The sequence below is a fragment of the Branchiostoma lanceolatum genome, chromosome 12 (assembly GCF_035083965.1).
Source record: "Branchiostoma lanceolatum isolate klBraLanc5 chromosome 12, klBraLanc5.hap2, whole genome shotgun sequence".
Classification (NCBI taxonomy): Eukaryota; Metazoa; Chordata; class Leptocardii; order Amphioxiformes; family Branchiostomatidae; genus Branchiostoma; species Branchiostoma lanceolatum.
The window spans coordinates 4,790,265-4,813,551 of record NC_089733.1 but is presented as its reverse complement, the minus strand read 5'-3'; the positions used below and the strand labels follow the sequence as shown (position 1 = coordinate 4,813,551).

At 43.8% G+C, this 23,287-nt stretch overlaps 2 long non-coding RNA genes across 3 annotated transcripts in view; one reads left to right on the top strand and one right to left on the bottom strand.

The window, feature by feature from the left end:
• LOC136445955 (uncharacterized) overlaps positions 1–23,287 on the top strand; it is a 492,269-nt gene that overhangs the window by 181,928 nt on the left and 287,054 nt on the right. The gene's annotated exons all lie outside the window — the stretch shown is intronic.
• LOC136446244 (uncharacterized) lies at positions 10,237–12,257 on the bottom strand. The gene is made up of 2 exons (XR_010757536.1): positions 11,998–12,257; positions 10,237–11,105 (listed from the first exon to the last, which is right to left on the bottom strand). It is a non-coding gene; the product is annotated as an uncharacterized lncRNA (long non-coding RNA).

The window sequence follows — 23,287 nt, the reverse complement described above, 5'->3', positions numbered from 1 at the left end:
GTCATTTTCTGATAAATCGGGTTACTCCATTTGCATGTTTTGCGCCCAATCAAAAGTACGGAAATTGCATTCCTTCACCATGTTTAGGAGATGGGCGTCACGGAAAAGTTTGAGGATAAAAGTTGAAACTTTGGTTAGATGGTCGGAGTCACCATGTGGTCACGATAACATCTCGACACAAAGAGCACGGAAGGGTAAGGCAGTTCCATCCGGTCCCTAGTGTGGCTCCCGAGCCGGGACTTTACCATCAGGATGGGCTGCTGGCGTCTGAATTATTGTTAGCCAAGAAAGGAAATGTACGAGCTGACCAAGTTGTAACCGTTGTGAAGCCGTCTCCTATGACGCGGTGCCACTGAGATGCTGTTCCGTACTTGTACCATCCGTGGAATGATTCGACTGGAATAAACCTTATTAACCTAGAACTCAGTCTCCTTGCCTTTCCTCTCGGACACGACAACAGGAGCCAGGCTACGTTCTGTCACTCCTTTCACACGCCAACTCTACCTCTATAACAATCGTCTTCTGACGACTTTCCGCCAAGTCACACAGTCTGCCTCCCCTTTCGCCGCAAGCGGCAAGCCCATCTGCCGCAAGTTTAACTTTCTCAGCGCCGGGTGTCCCCACTCCCCTTTCCGGTTTGAGCATGTGTGTTGGATTCCAAATTGCGGCAAAAGCCATCCAGAGCCGTCACGTACCGCCGAGCCCGACTCCGCTGCCCCCACTTTCCAATTGACTACAGCCAAATTCGCTAGCGGGTTCACGCCCACTAAATTACGGTGTTTGGTCGGGTGAACTCGAACACGACGCAGACAAAGCATTCCAGCTCGACGGTATCCAAAATGTCGTTATTTATTACACAGTGAGAGAGAAACTTAACAAAAACAGAAAAATAGAAATAGTTAGTTTGGCAGTGTGTGACAAAACTACCCTTAAAGACAGCGAGAACCTATGTAAGAATGTATCATGACTTGTAAAATATATTAACCTAACTCAAATATTCTGTGTGTTTATTGTGTCTCATGCAGGACATGTAAGCTGCTAGTTTTTGAGCGGTACCGAGGACCCTGGCCTGAATAATGTACGTGATACATCTCAATATAGGAGTAGGAAACAGGTCACAAACAGGTAAGACATTATTTGTTACACACGCTCACTGACTGCAATCCCTGATCCGCTCACTAACTGCTAAAGGCGCGGAACCAAAAGCAGAGAAGCTGCTGGGGTATTTTTGGCGCGGTACTGTTGTGTACAATAACACGGAAATTTACGTCCACGTAAGCGCAATCTTTGCTCAATACTTTTGTTCAATAGTGATGTTACTTTGTGTAGTATGAGATTCGTATGATCAGCGGAACATAAGTACATGCCAACCGCTAAAATTGAGCTACTCAAATTCTGTCTGTATTTAAAACAGTAGAGTGAATGCGTATGAGGTATCGTCTAAAATGTTGCAAACCAATTTTATACCATGTACCAAACCAATCCATGTGTACCTACCCTACCTTAATCCGTAACAATGCTAACGATTTCTAATTGTTGAGACTTTTTACCCTGTCTTCCCAAAAGACTAAAGAGACTCACTACGTGGAATCGTTCAACAAGGCGTTGTTGGTATATCACGACTGTCGGACAAGCGGATTTGCTTTGGAAAAGAGAGCTACCTCCTGAGGATCAACCTGGCCGTTCTAGACTACGTAAGCTCTTGCGTTCAGTGCTTGTTGTTTTACATTTGTTATCATGGTTTCATATGCGGAAAATGAAGTACATTTCTGTATCGATACACTATGTGATTACCTGAAAGGACAAGGGCTGTTACGAAAAATAGGAAGCCATGTGTGTGCTTTATATTTCAGTGCGTTAAAATGACATCCTTCTCTTACTTGACAAACCATAGTACGAGAACGTGGACCGGGACCACACGTCTGAGTGGAGGTGCGAGGACGCCGCAGTTCCACGGCGCCCAAGAAACAACTAGTAGAGAAGAAATACATCTTCAGAAAAAAAGTATGGGAAGAGTTCAAGCGGAGAATTTACACTCCGAACATGGTACAGAATAGAGTTCCTGATCATGAGAACCAGGTTTAGCCTGAGTAGCTAGCTCTCTCTTTTTTTGCCGTGATATATATCAACAACGCATAATGTTTGAGTTTGGAACTTAAAAGAGAGGTAATATATCCCATCAACAGGATTAAATAAAGATAGGAAGTAGACATTTGAGTGTGCATTGCATTATTCTATTAGATTTTACGTATTACTGTGTAGTCACCGTTATTGTGAATACATCCTTTACATTTTTTTCTAGAAGCACATTTTCCCACTACTTCATTTACAACGGACATAAGTATACCCATATAAGGACTTTTTAAATGTAAGAAATTGTAAGTTTAGTTGAAAATTTCGTTGTCTTTTGTATATTGCTGTGTACGTATGTATCTACAACCATTGACTAATATACGGAACAGCTGGGCGAGCTCATGTTTTACAGGCTGATGTGTCATGTCGTGAGCAGTGTACAGTACTAAACCAGACATATGGACATGGCTGTTTCCTTGTATCGATATTATTCTGGAGATGTATGTCCTTCTCATAACACTTTTGGTTAAAAAAAAAAAAAAAAAAAGAAAGTAAATTGTCCATGAAGATAGGTATTGCTGGCTGTGTTTATTGTTAGAACACTAGTTTCAGATACATAGCCACGATGCATATGAACACTGTCGGTGTCTGAATCCAGACAAGATCCTGCAGGACATGATCAAGTCGGTTTGGCTTTGTATATACATATAGAATTGTCTTTACATGTAAAAAGAATCATTCACTCATTACTGTGTAAGATCTGTAGATCTTGTAGATAAGTGCCGACTGTCGATAAATTTTCAAACTGCATGTGTTGTTGTACATCGGTGACGACTTGTGAAAAGTTATCAAACTGCAGCATTCTTCAAATTGACATTGTTTTCCTTTATTTTCCATAGGAGACATGCCCGCGTACATGCCCGGGCTGCTCAATGATCTCTTTGACGTTGAGCCCGAGCCCGCACCAGTCGTTGTCAATGAACTGGGACCTGTGGATTCTGAGGCAGCCGAAGCTATCGCTGCTAGAGCCGAGCAGGCGGACCAGCTGTACGCTCAACTTCTGGAGACCATCTGGGCGTCCTGGGCTGACGCACCTGCGTTGATGGAAGTTCCAGTCGAGTCGCCTGCGGCGATGGTAGTTCCAGTTGAGGCGCCTGCTGTGATGGAGGTAGCGGCACCACCACCACCAGCACAGTCACCTCCAATCATCGTAATTGATGATGACAGCGATAATGATTCTGTCATTGTCATCAATAGCGATACAAATGATGATGATGTTATAATGCTAGAGTTCATTAAAGGCTGTTCATGTGGGGATGTCATGCAAATCGCTGGAAGGATGACGACGATGACGATGGACCTCCCCCGTCCATGTCTTTTTTTCATATACTTTGTAGCGTGAACTGTTGGAAAACCAAATGCAGACTTGTACAGTAGAAACTTTCCCTCATACTGTAAAGTTTTCATGAAGTATGATTAAAATCTTCAATATGTAAAACTTGCTCGTGTCGTTATTGTTACAGGATCCCCCAATGGAAACCCTCCTTTAAGGCACACCATTTCACTTTAAAAAAAATTATTTCAAAAGTCAAAGGACCAACAGAAAAATCGGTGTGGCCTTAGATAATGTACCCCTACAATGAGTCTAGAGTTATATATTTTCTACATCTGACAGCTCATCATCTAGAATAGAGTAAAGTAGAATACGTCATGGTAATGAACATGTCATGGTTATGGGAATTCTTGTAATCCAGAAACTCCATGTGCATCCCAGTGGTACAGAGCTACATCTCAGTGGTGTAGACTTAAAACTCCATCAATATCAGCTGATATGTTTTAAGACATTATCTAAATAAAAATCACCAACTTCGTGCAGGTTCATACTTCTTTCTTGTTTAATTCTGCATATTAGTCAACTGGGAAGAAAGGGAAATGTCACAAGTAATTTTTTTTTGTGTGTGTTATCAACACATATACTGGAACTAATGCTGAGGACCACATGTAGGTTGGAGGACCATGTGATGCCCTTCGAGGTACAGTGGTACAATGTTGAACTGGGAGGACAGGAAACAGGTGTATCTCATTAACCGTGACAGACAGTTCCAGCAGCTGTATCAGTTATAAGCCAAGCCTGGGAAGGTGAGGTCTCTATTCTTTCCACAACATTCTTCAGTCATTGTAGCATCTTGCTTTCGTGGCATTTACTCTCACTTTTGGATCTTTCGTTGTGTTTTCAAACGTAATGAGCGAGGATACATGGCGATTCCTGACTCTGACATCAAGATCAGGTTTTAAGAGAGTTGGGGTGCACTTCCCCCCTCTACAAGAGGGTGACTTTACAGAGGTCAGAAAAGTGCACGCTTACAAAGATGCAGGCTATGTGATGGTGAAGGTAAGTGAATTATGTAAATATCAATGCATGTCTTGCCTTTAAGGAATACCAGTTTGAGCTTGAATGTAGTATGGGTGCATATCTGATTAAGTAGTCGAATGTTATAACTGTAAACCTGTCAGATGCATCCTGGCATGTATATAATATCTGATTCTAAAACATCTTTGAAGTAAAACAAATGGTCATGTTTTGTTTTTCAGTACAGGTCTGATCAGACTCAGAGTGTTTTGAGTTCTACTAGTACTCTAATACCAGATATTTCTTATAACAGCAAAAGCTATAACTGCTACATTTTCCCAGCTTTCCTTTGATACCTCTAAGGAGGGAGTCAGCACGGGGACCACATTTCTTGGAGCTACAGAGGACTACATGGCTGCTGGAAAATCAAGATGGAAGGCGGCCATCAACATCTACATGTAAGTCCAGCATGGCTTTCGAGTCAGACGAGGAGAGCCCAGTCATGTCTGAGGGGACTGATGGATCAGAGAATGAAGATGAAGATGGGAGGAGCGCAAAGAAGACAAGGAGCGCCCCAAAGAAGAAGACCAGGAGCCCAAAGAAAAAGACCAGGGACAAAAAGAACAAGATCCCATTCCAGGAAGAAATTACCAAGATGAGGGAAATGCACCCTGACTACTCTCCTACAAATGACAGGCAGATGCTTACTAGAGACATCTCGAGCTGGAGGGAGGACGTGAAGACGCTCTCTGGAGACCCGGTAAGTTTAAAAAATAACACACAGGTTTTTATATATTCCATCGTCGTCAGATGAACTTCGGTTCAGTTTGGTTTGGCTTGAAAGCATAGCAGAACCTTCTATTGACACTTTCTCCAAATACAATAGTCAACAGATCGGAGACTCCCTCTTGATAGAACAGTATCTGCCCAGCTTTCATTTTTCTGTCAAAATACATGTATGATACAGAAAAAAAGGGTTTGTTCACTGCTGCAAAATGAACAATTAAGTCACTAGGTGGCCCAAACCTATACCACTTACTCTCTGCCAAAAGAGCTATCATCGTTTTGCTACGCACAATTATTTTGGAAAGGGGCGGGGAAATTATTTGTATAAAAACACGGATAAAAGGGAATTGTAATAAATGTATGCCAAATTTGCATTCAAAGAGTGAGGTTATGATAAGAGCAGAGCAGAAAACGGGATATCTATTAAAACAGGAAGTTCCGCTGCAATACTGTCACAATTCGCTGGGGGCTGTGATCAAGCAGTCCGACACCGGCAAGGAGCCAGACGCAGTGAGCAAGCAGTCCGACACCGGCAAGGAGCCAGACGCAGTGAGCAAGCAGTCCGGCACCAGTAAGGAGCCAGACGCAGTGAGCAAGCAGTCCGACACCGGCAAGGAGCCAGACGCAGTGAGCAAGCAGTCCGACACCGGTAAGGAGCCAGACGAAGTTAGCAAGCAGTCCGACACCGGCAGTGAACAGCCCAGAGGCCTGCACCATGCTGACTGACACATGCAGTGGAGACCTGGTTCTCTGCGAAGCGGAGGAAAGAAAACACTGGGAACGCATGCATAAAGCCCTCATCAAGCTGCGACAGCTATATGGAAAGGAGGAGGCTGACGTTACCATGGTTGATCCTCAGACTGTAGAAGGTGAAGAAGAGGCTGAGCTAAAGCCGAACCACCTGAAGGTTCTGGACAAAAGGAGGATGCTCCAACGGTAGCCAAAGCCATCATGGGCGAAACACCCCCAGATTCAGGGTGTGACACCTCAGACTCTGATGTAGAGGATTCTTGGAAGTAGACGTTACTGGATTTCTTTGAACATCTCTATCGATGAATCTCAGTGGTAACTAAAGTCTACATCATACTGAACTTGGAAGCAGCCCATTGTGAAGAGTCTGAGTCACATGTCAATCAAAATGCCTTTGACTTAATGATGAAAGCACAGCAAAATGATTCTTTCCTACCTCCTAGAATTGTCAAAGAGAAAGTTATTGCTACAGAAAGACTGTACAACATGGTGCTTGACTACCATCTAAACGTCAATGCAGGATTCACTCATGATTATGTTTAATCATGTGGAAAACAGGTTGCAACCGTGCTCCGAGATACTCTTTGGTATCTAGATTCTCATCACACCAAAGAACGATCCATTGTATTACCAAAGGCTTTCGAGACTCTAAATAAATGGAAACATTAAAAGCATATCCAACCGTCACTAACACAGGAAGGCCTGTATGATTATGAACAAAGCATATCATCACTTTTGATGTTGCCCATGGTACTGACAAAGAGGAACTCTGTATTAGCACGTGACATGTCAGATTTGTGTAAAGCAATGACAAAGTATAGGTTATACCTCCAACAATCTACAGTCCGCGTTGAGAATAGCAGGTCATCAACCGTTCAACCGCCCAACACAATACCAAGAGTTGCAAAGACATCTGGATTAAGTTGAGCTATACACTCCTGTCGACTTTGTGACAGTTGACAGGTATGAGAGACGGAAATATATGGCAAACATTCAGCTCGTCTGTGATGTGTCAATGTATGCTATGCCCTACGGCAACTGTCTAAGGACAGTCACCATCCTCTGGAAGATAGAAAGGAACTCAGAGAACCACGAGAGCAGAAATGAAGGAGTTAACTTGTAAATAAGTAAAGAGCTGCACATTTACTCAACACGAGATATGTGTTTAACGGAAAGGTTGGTTCTATCTGCAAGTGTGTCGTCGGCCTCCAAGGCTTCCCTGACTACTGAGACTGCCTCCTTAGGGGGTATACAAGTGGAAAGCGAGTACACATTATATGAAGTGATGATTTCATCTTCTGCTACAATGATGTCTTTGATTTTGTGGACAAACTCTGCACTATTCTGTCCATGATGCTGAGACTTCCCCACTAATGGTCCCAAGATCTTAGCCAGATGACCTGCTAGGTTGTAAGTAACCGATCCTATACTGCACACTATGGGTCGTAGAGGGACGCCTGGTTTGTGGATTTTGGGAAGGCCGTAAAATGCTGGGTGTTGTTCTGTAGTGGGATTAAGCCTTAGATAGGTGACATGATCCAGAACTTTATCTTTCTCTTCCAATCTCTTGAGAACGTCATGGATTGCCTTTTTGAATTTGCTTGTGGGATGCAAGAGCGACATGGCAGGTCCAAATGAGTATTTAGCCTTTAAGACTATTGGTCTTATTGCACAGTTAATTTTCAACTACTGGTCTTATTGCACAGTTAATTTTCAATGTAGTTGTAAGTATTGATTAACACAACCAATCATGTACTTGTTTTTATATGCAATTTACTTGCCTGCAGGTGTTCTCCTTCTCAACAGAGAAAAGGAAACATCAGTTGTTGTCCTTGGGAAACCACGTGACAAGTCAGTTCCTTGATGGCTCATCATGTGGACTTTCAAGCGCTTTGTAGTGATACATCACTAGTACACCAACATTCCACTGATGATGTGTTTTTCCTCTTCATTTCAGGCATCGATCAGCAGCCTACTGTAAAAGTACTTGTTTTCTGTACATGTACATTGAAGGAGAGATGGATAACACCTGGTTGAAGGAAACTGGCAGATGTGTCATAGAAATCCCGAAGGATGGTTTTTGCATGGCCCATGCTTGTTTTGTAGCAATTAGTGCTGTACATGATATCCACTGCGTCGGAGGTTATATTCAATTAATTGAAGATGCTATGGAAGAGTTGAAAAAAGAACATAGATTCTACAGATTAATTGGTAATTTTGAGTTAGACCTAGGAGATACAGGAAGTTGAGATTTTTCCTCATCAACCATTGACTGCCTATTTCATGCCATAGCAAAAATTACCGGTATAACAATTTACATCCTCTAACATCAGCAGCAAACATTGGTAGTACCTCCAACCAAAACAGAGTCTAAAAACCTAATCATCGAACTATCACATGACAGAGCCTTTTACCATTACAATGTTGTCAAGTCACAAAGCATTGCAGATAAGTGGAGTTCCTTTCAGCACACCCTTAAGGAAGCTGATATAGCCTCAGTCACAGGAGCTATTGAGGTCTCTTTGTTTCTGCTGAACGATGCATTACAAGTTTACCCAAATGCTGTTTTCATTAATGATATGATCAAACACTTTGAGGAAAAAATCAACTGTCAAAAGGTTAAAGATAACCCTATAGCAGAGATGCTATTAGAAACAATGGCTCCGATGGAGCTGAAAGATGAGCATAAGTGTTACAGTTTAAAAGATCTAAAAGGTGTCTGTGTCCAGTATTCCCTAAGTCTGGTGCATTGTATAGAAAAGACGATGTTTTAGATGTTTTGATTAACAACCGAATAAAATTCAAACAGTGCCAACATGATCATCTGTCCTCAATTGACAGATACACAGGAAGAAAACAACAGAAAGGACAAAAAGACACAAGCAGAGTGTTCTGCAGCCCAATCCTGTCTGATGTTGTTTGTTTTCTTAATTTTACGACCTTTGCTCACGGCTAAAAATTCCACGACACGTGGCGCCCATTCATCCTAGTGCGGGGGGCGGGGGATAGGACCGCTATACTTATCAAGAATGTCTGGCTATTCCACCCTATCTGTTAGCTTCGCAAGCGTTGGGGCAACGTCTGACGAGGCAGGCTAAACGGGCTCACTGGATTACCACCCTGGAAAATCCACAAGTATCAGGCCAGTTCAAACAATGGGCTTGGGATAACCTCATCCGCTTACTGACGTGGCAATATGGTAAGTACACACACACACACACACATAAAAAGAGAGAAATTCCATTTCCTTGTTGTAAAGTACGTAACATGCTTGCCGATTCTTTGTAATTCATCTTCGTGACTAGAAACAACCCGCCGGTATCCTATCACTACACATTTCCCTCCTCCACTGTTAGCTGTTAAGAAAACGTGCTTCCTTAACTCAGATTGATATTATGTGTTTTACAGAGTCAATGCCAGATATTTTGTACACATTCCTACATTCCATTGCCTCTACACACCCTGTAGAGTGGTTGAGATGGCAGGCCACTATAGCATTGAACTTTTATTTCCGTAAGTTGAATATCATTATTTCCTCAATTCTAATTGCTTGTTATATCTGTAATGTCTTACAGGTAATACACAGTCGTTTTCTTTCTAATTCCAATTGCACAAGTACAACAATATCCAGAGTTAGTACATCGTCGCTTCCTTCCTAATTCCAGCTGCACCCGTAGAACCCAGGGCTGTGCCTCCGAGATCGCCATCCCCCCAGTTGCAAGTCCTCTCTGAGACGGGGAGCCCCAGGGATGTGTCACGATCGGTAGGCGCCGCCGGCCCAGATCCCCGTCACCCCCTTGAAATGGCTATAGGTGTTCGACATCCTTGAATCACAGAATCAAGAGACAGAAAGTGAAGGACAGGCTGCGTCGTCAAGAGACCTACACCTTACACAAACCGATTAGGGGACGGTTTCAGGGAAATCGTGTAACATTTGGAGGAATAGATCATCAATGGTAGGCAGTTATTTTTTTCCATGCGGTCACACAAAGGCAGGGCGCAAGTCTCTGTTCAACATTGTCGGCTCATGAATAAAGCGCATACATTTTATGGTTATGATGCTTGTGCACATAATTACTTTTCAACCACCTTGGCCATTGCGCAGAACATAGCGCCAACCCTAATGAATAAAATTCATGTCACCTCAGAGGATTTCTTGTTTGTCGTGTGATAAGTGACAAGAAATAATATCAATGATATTTCTAAGAAGCCGAGATAGTATGTAGTGACAGGCAGTTGTAATTCTCGGGAGTTTGAAAGCACCAAGCGGAGCCATGTTCATGTTGGTTAAGGAATGTGTTAACTCAGACGTTTGGTTGGCTAGACTGATGGTACACCAAGAAATAAAATGCAGATTGGCAGTCCGTTACAAGTGGGCGCACTCTGATGCAGAACTAAGTTGCAGAGATATAGCAACTTCAACAGATACATACTTTGTACATGCAGTATAATATCCGTTTTTCTGTCGTGTTACTGTGGGCACAGCTGGACGTTGTGTAGAGCTGTCTAGATGAGAATACTGAACCGGAATGTATTTTTCTTTACAGACAGAAGATAGGTTTACTGTAGATGATGACTGGCAGATAGGTTGGGTGGGGTAAGCAACAAAAGACTGCCAATGGTATGTTCAAGTCAACAGAGCAGGATCAACCATTTGCAAGAAACAGTTGGCCCCCGAAGACTACAAGTGAACTGTGCATAAAACAGGAACAGCCTATCGCAATGTTTCTTTTCATGTGGGTCATCTACAGAGGTTGACACCAGGAACAAGAGCAAAAGGGATGGTACCTTATTTGAGACTTTGGCATCCAGCTAACTCATCTAACTAAGCCGAACAAGCCCCCACTGAGCCAGAGGCACAGTCCCCGAAGTCTGGGTTTCCAAGAGGCTTGACAGCTGTAATACTGATCTACCTGACTAACACACACTGAGTAAGCTGGATGTCTCGACGTAGCCAATGCATGCTCTGTCACCTATGTGTAAATTTTGATGTGTTTGGAAGTTTCATTGGAGCAGCTTCTGTTGTTCAACGGGCTGGGTGTGTTGTTTCAGCAATCTTTTGTAGACATTGAGATGATTTGCCAGTTAAAATGAACACTTCAGACATCATATCTGTGTTGTCACAATCCTTTCTAGCTGCGTAGACCTGTGGGAAAGAAATAGGCTTTAATACAACATATTTTATTCAATAATTGAACACACATGTATCTTTGTGTAACTGCGAGTGCGACACAAGAGGGAACGAATAAACTAATCTGAGTAATCACATTTTAATTTGCATGATATTTTGGGTTGAAAAACAAAAAGCTACCCAATTTTTCACACTCCTATAGATTCCATTAGGTTATCATTGTTTATATTTTGTGCATGCAGCTCAAATCTAACAACTGACTACATAATAAAGGATGGCACATACAAGGCTGTAAGTCGGTTACATTTTCAATTCAAGAATACGAAGGTAAAACACCCAGGACCCCAGGTACTTTCTTTGGTACTTGTGCCCTTCCATATAATGTGCTTTTGCCCCTACGTCCACTAACGTGCTTTCCAGTACAGTATCATAATTCAGTGCGCTGCAGCCGACCAAATTATGATGATGAATTCAGTCCACACAAAGAACCCGTATGGCCAGGCCACGCCACCCCGGTCCTTTGTTCTCAGACTAAAGAACTCGGTAACAGAAACTGACATTTACACGCACAAAAAGCACAGAAATATCGTCTACAGACTCCAGGTTCCACACACACAAATACAATGATTACATTCTCCTGGCATTGGCGAGAATTTCGGTAAAAATTCAGTTCTCCCCCGGCCAGACATGTTCAACTTCAACGCCAGAAAATACCTCCCACATACGACCGCCATGACCCGGCCCTCACGAAATAAAATATTTAACAACACCAGTTACAACCTCGAACCTCAATGTACTTACTCATTACTAAAACAGCTATACTACGAGGTAACTGGGAAGGTTTTTGTGGCAGAAAATAAGGCAAAACACTACAACCCTTCTTGTTACAACAAGCACACATCCTCACCTCACAATGGCCGCCCTGTTCTGAGTAAATTCCACGCCACACAGGACCGACGCACTTGTATTGTATCCGTGCGCGCACACATCTGGAAAGCTTCTTAGATCCATATGAAAGACTTTCTGACAGCTTACACTATTAGAAAATTACACCTGCTAGTACGAAAGCAATTAAAGCCAATAACACAGTCGAGACTAGCCACACATTAATAAGACGTTCCCTGTTTAGCCGCACTATTTTATGGCGGCACATGTGTACGCTCTGTCCGGGGAGGGTATTTGGTGGCGGCTGGATGATGACGTAAGTAGTTCTGGAGGCTTACTTAGAGGTTTTCGAGATACCGTTCTTTAAAATCACACAAAACCGTAATATCAAGCCGTGTATGTCAAAGAGGCTTGTCCCTTTTGAGGCCCGCCCCTGCAACCCCTAAAGTGATAATCGTATGGCGGAAAATTTTCAGGAGATGATTTATGATGAAGTAATGATTATAATAACATTATAACACGAAAAAAACATAATACACTGAAACGTTCACTCTAGCGTGTATTTTTGTGTGAAGCAAATACAAGTTAGTGACGAAATTCAAGGAAAAATACGTTATGAAATTGTGGCCAAAGAAAAAAGTGTGGCAATTAAAAAGTATTACAATACATAGCGAAGGTGTCTGGGTTGAGCTTACTTCATTGTAAGGAAAATACCTACGTAGCACTCTAAGTTCTGCCATAATATTTGTTCACAACGCACTTAGAAATTAGAAATGCGTCTGTCAAGCAGATATAGAAAGGCACCATAACTTGATGAGTTCCAAGCAGATATCGAAAGACAGGAGTACACTCCCGGTGTAGTGTCTTTCTTTGCCATTTTTGGATGGGTGGAACGAGAATCTAGGCCAGAAGTTTAGAAATTCGGTTTGCTGGCGCTCCTACAATCGTTTTGGTAGTTATTCTAATACGTGACCTTACAATTGATTAATTCAATCATAATGGGAGAGCCCTGAACTATGGCAGACTTATGTAAAACAAGTGAGAACTTGACCTTTGGGTATATTTATAAGTATGATATAATTTTAAGTTTAGCTTACCTTTAAACCTAAACCTAAACTTGCGATTAATATGTGTGTTTTTATCTTTAAGCAAAATCATCGAGTACTACAGGGGATTAGGGTGGCCTGTTTGTGTTTGTTTTATGGACGCCTCTAATGCCTTTGATCGCGTCAACCAATATTGTTTTGTTTTTTTAATGCTTGACATAAATGTCTCTCTGTACATTGTCACAATTGAAATCTGTAGTAGGGGTTGGGTAAGTGGCGTGAACACCTTGAAGCTAAAATCACTGGGTGTTGTTAGCCACAGGGACAGAAAAGTACGTCATCTGAAAAGTAGGCTGGAAAAATGTGCAATCTGTGCCTCATGTGTCATATACTGTGCTTGGAATGTTGACTGGGAAAAACCCACGGGATTGTTCTCAAGTTAATGGTACGCGTACGGTAACGTATATAAAAGAGTGCAATAGTCAACCAGTGGAATATTTTTGTATGTAGTTTACCTGTATCAATCATAAATGTTTAGAGAACCTTTTTACCTCCAGTTTTGGTGCCTGGGCAGTCCAACGCACACGATTTACTTTTTACCTTGCGCCCCATAGGTGTCACAGACAATGTACTCCAAGCAGAGGCAAGATTCGGGGTATTTTAGGCTACGCCCTCGGGACGCCAACAACCTCCTCGGGAGGCGGGGCTCTGATATATCCCCACAAACTCGCCCGCCCATCCTTGAACAAATACATATACATGTTGTTCTTTCTTAAACAGATTACTCTCCTCAAATAACTGTATCATCAAACGCTTGTTGAAATCGGACGCCTACTACAGCAACTCGTTTTTCCGCAACACCTATGGCTTACTGCATGTTCATTAAGTTTATCCATATGTATTTTGTTTGTCCTTTGGTGTAACTGTTAAGCTTGTAACTCTTTTAAATGTATAATGGTTCTATGTTGTTTTGTATACCTGAAATAAAGAATAAATGAAAAATGTTGACAGGTCGGAGTACGGATGCTAAAGAAGGGGGTATGGACGTAACATGTGGGCTACGGATGCTACAGGTGGGTTACGGACGCTACAGGTGGGAGTACGGATGCTAGAGTTAGGGGTATAGACGCTAAAGCCCCCGTCACAAATAAGAAATTCAGATCGGTCGACGTGTTGGCGAGCTTCAAATGAGCATTTTCGGCCGAAGTACGGCCGACGTCCTGTCGATTACGCGGGCTTCGGGCGATTTTTAGAAATAAAAGTTGATCCAAATATTGGCCTTTCACTAGGTTAGTTGATACTGACTTCGTCCATGTCCAAGAGATGGTACCATCTCATGGGGGATTTTTAGTTTTTAGTGTTCGACGGACGTCACCCGAGATTTTCATTGGAAAATACGGTCGACGCTCGGGCGATTTTGAAATTCGGCGAGCTTCGGACGATGTACAAAGTCGGCCGACGCTCGCATGAACTTGACGCCGGCTTAAAGCCCCCGTCACAAATCAAGAAATTAGCTCGGCCGACTTGTCGGCGAGCTCCAAATGGCGATTTTCGGGCGAAGTACGACCGACGTCCTGTCGATTCTACGGGCTTCGGGCGAATTTTCGGAGCTCGGCCGACGTTCGCGTGTCACTGGAAGCTGCGCTTAAATTCAGCGAGGCCTCGGCGACGATTTTTGAACTCGCACAGCTCGTCAACAGTTTGCCCGTAGCTCGCCCGAGCAACGCCCAGCGCTCGGCCAATATTCGGGGACTTTAGACCCGATTTTTGGTCGGTCGGAGGTCGCCCGAACTCTTCGGCCTCGTGCGAGCCTCGCACGGGCCTTGAACAATAATCGGACGACCGTCGTCAGTGTTCCGGCCGACTCATGAAAAGTAAGGCGTGCTTCGGGCGAGCGTTGTGCAGGTGTTGATGGGAGCTTGGACGGGCCTCGGCCGAACTCCTTAAGCTTGTTGTTTATAGATAAAAGGAAACGACAGTTTGGTTTATAACATAAGATGATAAATGATACTGTAATATTAACTAATACTAATTTCAACTCGTCGAAGAATGCTGCCAAACTTTTCTAATGGAAGACAATTCAATGCAAAGTTAAATTTTCATTTAAAAAAAAATTATAAATAAAATGTTGACACCGAAGACAATGCTTCTTGTTTCTATTTTGGTGGTTTGGATGTTTCAATTTGTATATTAATGAACTGGGGCTTGACTTTTGAGGTTTAACTTCACTTCCTGAGTTTTTCCTCCACAAAATGACTATTTGAAAGTCCACGGAGTCATTATAGATCTATGTTTGTCTGCCGAGGCACGCCCGGGCGTCGGCAGGGCGTCGATAGGCTTGTCAACGGTCGGTCGAAGCTCGGACGGCGTTCGCCCGAGCTTCGGTCGATTTCTATTTGGTGAAAATTTTTGGATCGGGGTTAAACGACTGATCTGTTGACTTTGTGGCTCCTGCACTTGTATTTTGATTGGTCTATAACAAAATTCCTCTTTATGTGGTTATTTTCAGTGTGCCCACCTACTTCACTTGTGCCCTACAGATTTGCCACAACTCAGAAAGTAAAGTTGGTCCAAATTTGAGATTGTTACCAGGCCATTTGATTCTGACTTCGTCCGTGTCCAAGACATGGTACCGTCTTTTGTGGGATTTATGATTATTAGCGTTCGACGGACGTCACCCGAGCTCTGTTCAATTTGTGACGGGGCAGGTTTTCAGTGAAAAATACGGTCGACGCTCGGGCGATTTTGAAATTCGGCGAGCTTCCGGCGATCTACAAAATCGGCCGATGCTCGCATGAATTGTGACGCCGGCTTAAGGGTGGGTCCAAAGGTGGGTACTACAGGCGGGAATACGTACGCTACGGGCGGGGAACAGAAGCTACAGGTCTGGCTACGGACGCTACAGGTTGAAGTACGGACGCTACAGGTGAGGGTACGGCGGACGCTACAGGTTGGCTACGGACGCTACAGGTGAGGGTACGGACGCTACAGGTTGGGTACGGACGCTAAAGGTTGGTCCACGGACGCTAAAGGCTGAAGTACGGACGCTACAGGTGGGGGTACGGTCGCTACAGGCGTAAGCCGAAAACTACAAGTGGGTTACGGACCCTACAGGTGGAGGTACGGGCGCTACAGATGGGGGTATGGACGCAAAAGGTGGGGGTACGGACACTTCAGTTGAGACTACGGGCGCTACATTTTGATGTTGGCAATTTTATCTTTTAACAGCTTTCTATGTGATAGTAGCGTTTTTTATAAGGTGCAATAAAGACCTTTAAACTACTCTGGCTGCTTTGGGAAGAACCATTGAAGATGGGGCACAGACGCTACGGAACTGCTCTGAGTTTGGAGTGCAGGTGCTCCAAGACTGTTTCTCAGTAGTGAGAAGAAAGCCACAGTGGCAGTTGGAGGTCTGCGATTTATCCGACAAAATGGGCTTGGTAAAGGGTAGCTCAGAAAGATAGTTGAAGAAGTGCCCTTCTATACCCACCTAGGTGCCACCATCCACCAGACCTTACGCTGGACCGAACACGTCCAGACCACATCCAATAAGGCCAGCAGAACCCTGGGATTTCTGTGGAAACTCCGCGACAAGCTATCCCGGGAGGTTCTTGAGGTGGCGTATAACACAATGGTTAGACCCAAACTCGAATATGCCTCGGTACTGTTTGGGGACCTACCTTGTTCTGCAAGCAAGATACTGGAGAGAGTTCAGTACCAAGCCTTATCACTGGAGTCTCGAGACGTACACCCTCCAGCATTGTCTTGCAGGAGCTCGAATGGGACAGTCTATCTACCAGGCGACACTTTCACTCCTTGATTCTTATGTACAAGCTGGTGAAAGGTCTAGTCCCACCCCACCTACAACCGCTGACACGTGTCACACGAGGGGAACGAACACATGTACAGCTGCGTAACTCTGGGCACCTCCACTTGCCTCGCTGCAGGACCCAAATCTACAAGTCAAGCTTTATTCCCCACGCATCCAGACTTTAACCCGCAAAAACCGTGACATACCAGAGGATTGCCACTTTTGAGACCCCTACCCTATAACTCATAAAGTACTTATATATCGTACCACCCACACATTTTGGAATTGGCTCAATCTTATGGAAGGTTTTTCTTTTTCTGACAACATAAGTCGTTTTTGTCTGTTATCCTAGGCTAAAATTCCCAATTATGCGCATGATTTTTGAAGTGAAGATTTTCCCCTTCTCTTGAAAGAGGTTGAAGAAACAAAACTCAGTAGGCATTGTAACACATTGTCGATAGAGTATCAGTGATTTCTTTTCGTCCGGCGTTAGGACGGTGAAAGTTCGTTTTTGTTTAATGAGATATGATGATTTTTTCCAACGGCCCAGGTGCCAACCTTGCTTCCAGCAACCCGCTCAACCACCAGCTCTGGCATCCGGTGGATGAGATTTTGCCTTGCAAGCTATGTCAACCCCCCCCCCCCCAAGGTTATGGCCCACCAGCCACGACCACAGTTCCTTCCCCCACCCCTGGGACCTAACCAGTGCGGTGTCTGTAGAGGAGATGGGCATTTTGGCCGAGATTGCCCTTCTAGTCACCACCTGTCTTCCTGCCCTCGTTCCCAGCTCCATATGTTCAACCCTAGGATGTGTACAAAGAACTCCTCAATGTCAAAACACGCAAAGACGGAATTCCAGGGAAAATCATCAAAGAATTTCCGTCTGAACTGAGACATTCTTAACACCTCCCTCCAGCAAGGTTCAGTCCCGGACGAATTATACCTCTTTCCAGTTACGGCGGCCATTTTGAATTCCCAGGGGTCAGCTCGGGGTCATGCACCAAAACGAGGCAGTACCTGACTCAGATCCTACTAGTATAACCCTGGGTAATGCCAGTTATACCATCTTCTGTGGTACATTTTGCCCCTCTAAGATGAAATAATCTAAATATATGTGCCTTTCCTTTGTAGAAAATATTGTTGTGGACATTTTGACTTATTTTTGGCTAAATTTTTATTCGTTTTCCACAGTTTTTGACGGGTAACTTAAGGACAGTATCTACCGTGTATCCTCCTTAATATCTTTACTAGTAGGATTGATACAAGATGTGGAAAGACTAGCTGCAGACTGGCATTCTTGTGGGTAAAAAATTAGAAGACAATTGGCAGTTGTTCCGACAATTTCTCGATACCAAGATCCGTTCTGCAAACTATTACATTTGTAGCTCAATTGGGTCGACCGGTCCGGTCCAATGCAGAACTCAGTGGGGAAGGCGGGGTAAATCACAGATGCGTCCCCATCTCTAGTTGCCAGCGTAGTTAGTTTGGTAGAGACTGGGGTCGATCCCTGTCCCACTGGCGATAACATTTACGGGTATAGCGTTTCTTTGCCATGCCGATCTTAGTATTGAGAAATCGTCAAAATCACAGGATAGATCTGCTAAATTTCAGCCCACAATTATCTGGACTCAACTTGTGGAAGTGTATGCTACCAAAACTGTCATTGGAGCAAACTGACATACAAATATACAAAGAGCGCATCCGATGTGTACCCCACCTTTCCCACTGCACTGAGTTCTGCATTGGACCTCAATCACCCCATGGAGCTCAGTGTTTGCAGAACGGATCTTGGCATCGAGAAATTGTCGGAACAACTGCCAATTGTCTTCTAATTTCTAACCCACAAGAATATGCCAGTCTGCAGCTAGTCTTTCCACGTCTTGTATTAATCCTACTAGTAGAGATATTAAGGAGGATATACAAATGAAGACACTGTCCTTAATTAAGTTATCCATCAAAAACTGTGAAAAACGAATAAAGATTTAGCCAAAAATAAGTCAAAATATCCAGAACAATATTTTCTACATATGAAAGGCACATATATTAGATTATTTCATCTTAGAGGGGCAAAATGTACCACCGAAGATGGTATAACTGGCATTACCCAGGGTTATAGTAGGATCTGGGTCAGGGACTGCCTCGTTTTGGTGCATGACCACAAGCTGACCTCTGGGAATTCAAAATGGCCGCCGTAACTGGAAAGAGGTCTAATTGTCCCGATCCCAAAGACAAAGCTTCCTGCTATAACAGAACTTAGTCCGATCTCCCTAACATCTTTGTTAGGTAAAGTGGCCGAACGTTTCGTCTCGCAATGGGTGTTGTCCGACATTACTCCTGAGATCGACAGTTTGGCTGCCTTAAGGGCAATTCGACTACACACTGTCTCTTGGATATGACTAACGAGTTATTCAAAGCTACGGATAAACCTGGGATACTGTGCTCCCTTGTTTCAACGGATTTCAGTAAGGCTTTTGATCGCTTCAGTCATAACGTTGCAATCCAACGTCGGCTTGAACTTGGACTACTCCCGTCAGTGACTAGATGGATTGTAGACTTTCTCAGTAACAGAAGCCAGGCTGTTCGCTACCATGGAACACTTTCCGACAGCTTGATCGTAACTGGGGACTTTACCTGGACCATTGATTTTCCTAGCCCTGCCTCCAAACATTGGAGATTTGTTGACGACTTAAAACTATTAGAAACAAAGAACCTTACCTCAAGTCTTTTAACCATGCATGCCTCTCCGATTTGGCACCCCGGACTGCCGAGGACGTTACACGGTGGTCAAATTCATGCTCAGAAAATCCCATGTCCAGCCGAATTCGAACGCTGTTCCACGATGTTCGAAATGACGTAATCGAATCCGAACGCGCGTTCGATTCGGGGTCACCTGCGGTTATCGGAAGTTCTTACTGTAAATCTGCGCGACCGGGCCTCTTTCCCCGCGTCAGGAAAAAAACTACGTTTGTCGCAAATATTACCTGTTTTCTGGAGAGTATATCCATGCTGGCACTTTGTTGTGGACATCTAACATTTAACGAAGCAACTAGCGTCGTTTTTTGTGACATTGAATATTAGATGGATTGTTTACGACGGTGTTAATTACCCCCTCCCCCTATCCGTGCGGCATGACATGCGTTCAAACATCGTAAAGGTACGGCTCCAAGAAACATCTATCTTACCTCATTAACGATTGAAAATGACCGTAACGGCTTTCCCGAGGTTTGTGTTTTTGGGATTTTTGAAAAATGTCCTTGATTTTGAATTATTGGTGATTGAGTGCGAAAAATGTCAAAAAATGCCATTTTTTCACAGATTTGTCGATATTCACAATACTTAGAAAAAGAAAATAAAAAATCCCAAAAACACAAAGTTTTGTTTTGTTCCTGGTCGACGAAAAATATGAAGATAAGAGATATTCATTGACATTTACAGCCAGGCCTTTGCGATGTGTGCCTGGAAAAATGGTCTCCCTAAAACCTGAAAATTATCGTGTTTGGGAGCAAAATATAGAAAAATAAGCCATTCAGCGCAAATTTACGACATTCAAAGTTTGCAAAATCGCTAATTTCGTTTTATTTTTACAAAATTTTCCCGTCCCTACTATTTTGTTTATTTATGAATGTTTTGCCGTTAGCCAAAATGTTGCCCCGTGTAACCCGATACCTTGTCGAACGCACGTAGCAACGGGAAAGAATACCCTAGTGACAGACCACCGTGTTAAGTGACAAAATTGAGAAAGTCCAAAGAAGAGCCCTACGCCTCACCCTGAGTGCAGAATACACATCATACACCGCCGCTTGCTCTCATTTGCGGCTGCCAACCCTCCGCTCTCGACGTAGAACTATGAACGTTAGAGACGTTTGCTAAGAAGCTTGTTCGATCAGGCCAATTCAAGCACCAACTTTCATAAACTTAAGGGAACATCCGTGGACGGCAAACCCGGTCATCACATAAACTTGACCCTCAACATTGCCGAATCACCGTTATATGAACAGTGCTCTACCATACATGATCCGCCTTGTGAACACCTAAGAAACTGGAACTATTGAGAGGGACGCTTGCAGATCTATTAGTTTGCGTATGGCTGAAGACTCATTCTTTAGGCGAATTTATGTTCAATAGTTACCTATTCTTTCCGCGCAATGATCGGCCCATCCCCAAACGGAGCTATGGGGTAGTACCTGAAGTCGTGCGGCCATCCACAAACACCTCTGCGTTCTCCGTCTGCTGCAATGGGGTGGGGGGTGGGGGGTGGGGTGCTTTTGATCTTGTCTCCCCCCCCCCCCCATATGACCTCTTCCTGTGAATGTTCCGGCCGCCCGATCAGGTGTCAAGGATGGGTCCGTTCACTGCACTGACCTGTACGTTGGCTGCCCCTCCTTATATAGTAATTATTTTAATCTCATTAGGGGATGAGCCAATCACTGCGCAGGAAAGTTAGTTACCTATTCTTTCCGCGCAATGATCGGCCCATCCCCAAATTGAGCTATGGGGTAGTACCTGAAGTCGTGCCCCTATTCCTTCTTTTACTGCTTCTCTGTCCGCCCTCAATCTCTTACCTCCCAATCTAATCCCCACTCTTATTATAATTCTTCCCTTCTTATTGTTACCCCATTCTCATACCACTTTATTACATTTGTGTTGGCGTCATTGTTTCCTTCTGGGTTGTTCCTTAACATATTATTAGCAATTCACTACGTATTGAATATGATTTCTACAGTTCAGTCCAATGTCAACAATTGATCCCACAACGAGTATGTCGATACATCAGCTTTATTCTTTCTTATACATGTCATTTGCTATCATTTCTTCTCCGTATTATCTTCTAAACTCCTCTTTATGTGTAACCTATATTTTCACCATCGATACTAGCCTCACGCTCAACCTTTCTGGTACCATTCTTATATAGTTGTGTCCCCCACTTAATGTCTATTGTTAACATCTTCCTTTCAAAATGCTTTCTTTACGCCCTGCAACTGGCTATACTCATTATACTTCTCCACCCCCTGCTGAACTTCTACCGATGCTAACCTCTGAGAAGGCTTCCCAGTTTCCATGACCTGTGCTAGCTTCATGTAGTATGAAGCCGTTCTCCTGGTAAACCAACCTACGTGGCTCATAATATTAGCGTCTGATGCACCCGCCATGTGCATAGAGATGGCACATCCCGCTCTGCAGCCATGTAACGTGTCCCCTTCATATAAACCAATCCTCTCTAGATATCTCCTGAACGCGTTGTCCAACGCTGACGTAGATGGAGCTTCTATCAAAATGTGTCCCTCCTTAGATGTGAATCTAAATAACAGTCCCCCCTTCAAGTTTACGGACAACCACTTCGCAGTTTTAACATACGTTTCCACCCCTCCTACCGGACATGATGCTGGATCTCCTGTGGGCTCTAAGGAGAAAATGTTAGTTCTGCCGTCTCTTAGGGTTTTCCCCCAGGTGTGGTTAAACAACAGACCCCCTGATGGTAATTTCCCAATGTCGTCCGTTCTGGATTTCATAAGGTCTGCAACCCTATCCCCCGCAAATGATCTCTGAGTTCTGCGAAGTTTCTCTTCTTCTTATCAGGTAAACCGAATGAAAGGGTCAACGAATTGATTATCATACCCAGGAAAACTGGGTTCACACTGGGGTTCAACTGAGATTTTTCCAATCCTAATGTGTATTCTAAGCGGATGAGTACATAACACAAGACAAAACATGCCGCCTGAGCCAACTCATAGAATGACCAGGTGGTAACCGATGTGGAGTTCTTAAGTTGTAGCTGTCCCGCATGTCTATCGTCAATGTAAAGAGCTGAGGGTACTCCTAGTTCTCTGATTCTGTGCATTGCTACTAGCCCGACTTGCTGGTAAACAAATGGAGAGCATTTCCAGCCAAACACGATTACTGATGACACAAAATGCCATTCCCCCCATCTAAAAGCCACAAGAGGCTTGCTAGACTCCGTTATGAGGATGTGGTCATACCATAGCCTCTACCAGGCTCCGCTGGACGGCTGGAAAAATAGTAGAAATTGGCCGTAATAGAGTGAACAGTGTGCCAAGGGAGTTAGCTACGGAGGGAGTAGAGGCTAGTCATACCCACTTTTATTGTCCATAACTGTCTGGAAATGACCCTTATCTACATATGTAGTTACATCCAGAACTGTATCCAGGGTATGGGCAGTCCCTCATCCATAGGTTTAGGTATCTTAAGTCTAAACACATCCTTGGCTTATTTGGTTCCACTGTAATCGATGAAACAATGTAAGGAGGACGTACTGAACCCACTCTACCCCATATTGCTACAGCCCCCGTTGCTATCCTGCTATAAATGGTTTCCGATATGAACTTAGCAAACGGAGCGCAACTCCTGCTATTCGGGAAGATGGCCGGAGGCGGGAACGCTGTGTCATATATCTTTCCACTGAAACGTCCCTTAAAAGGTCGGATGAACTTTACCAT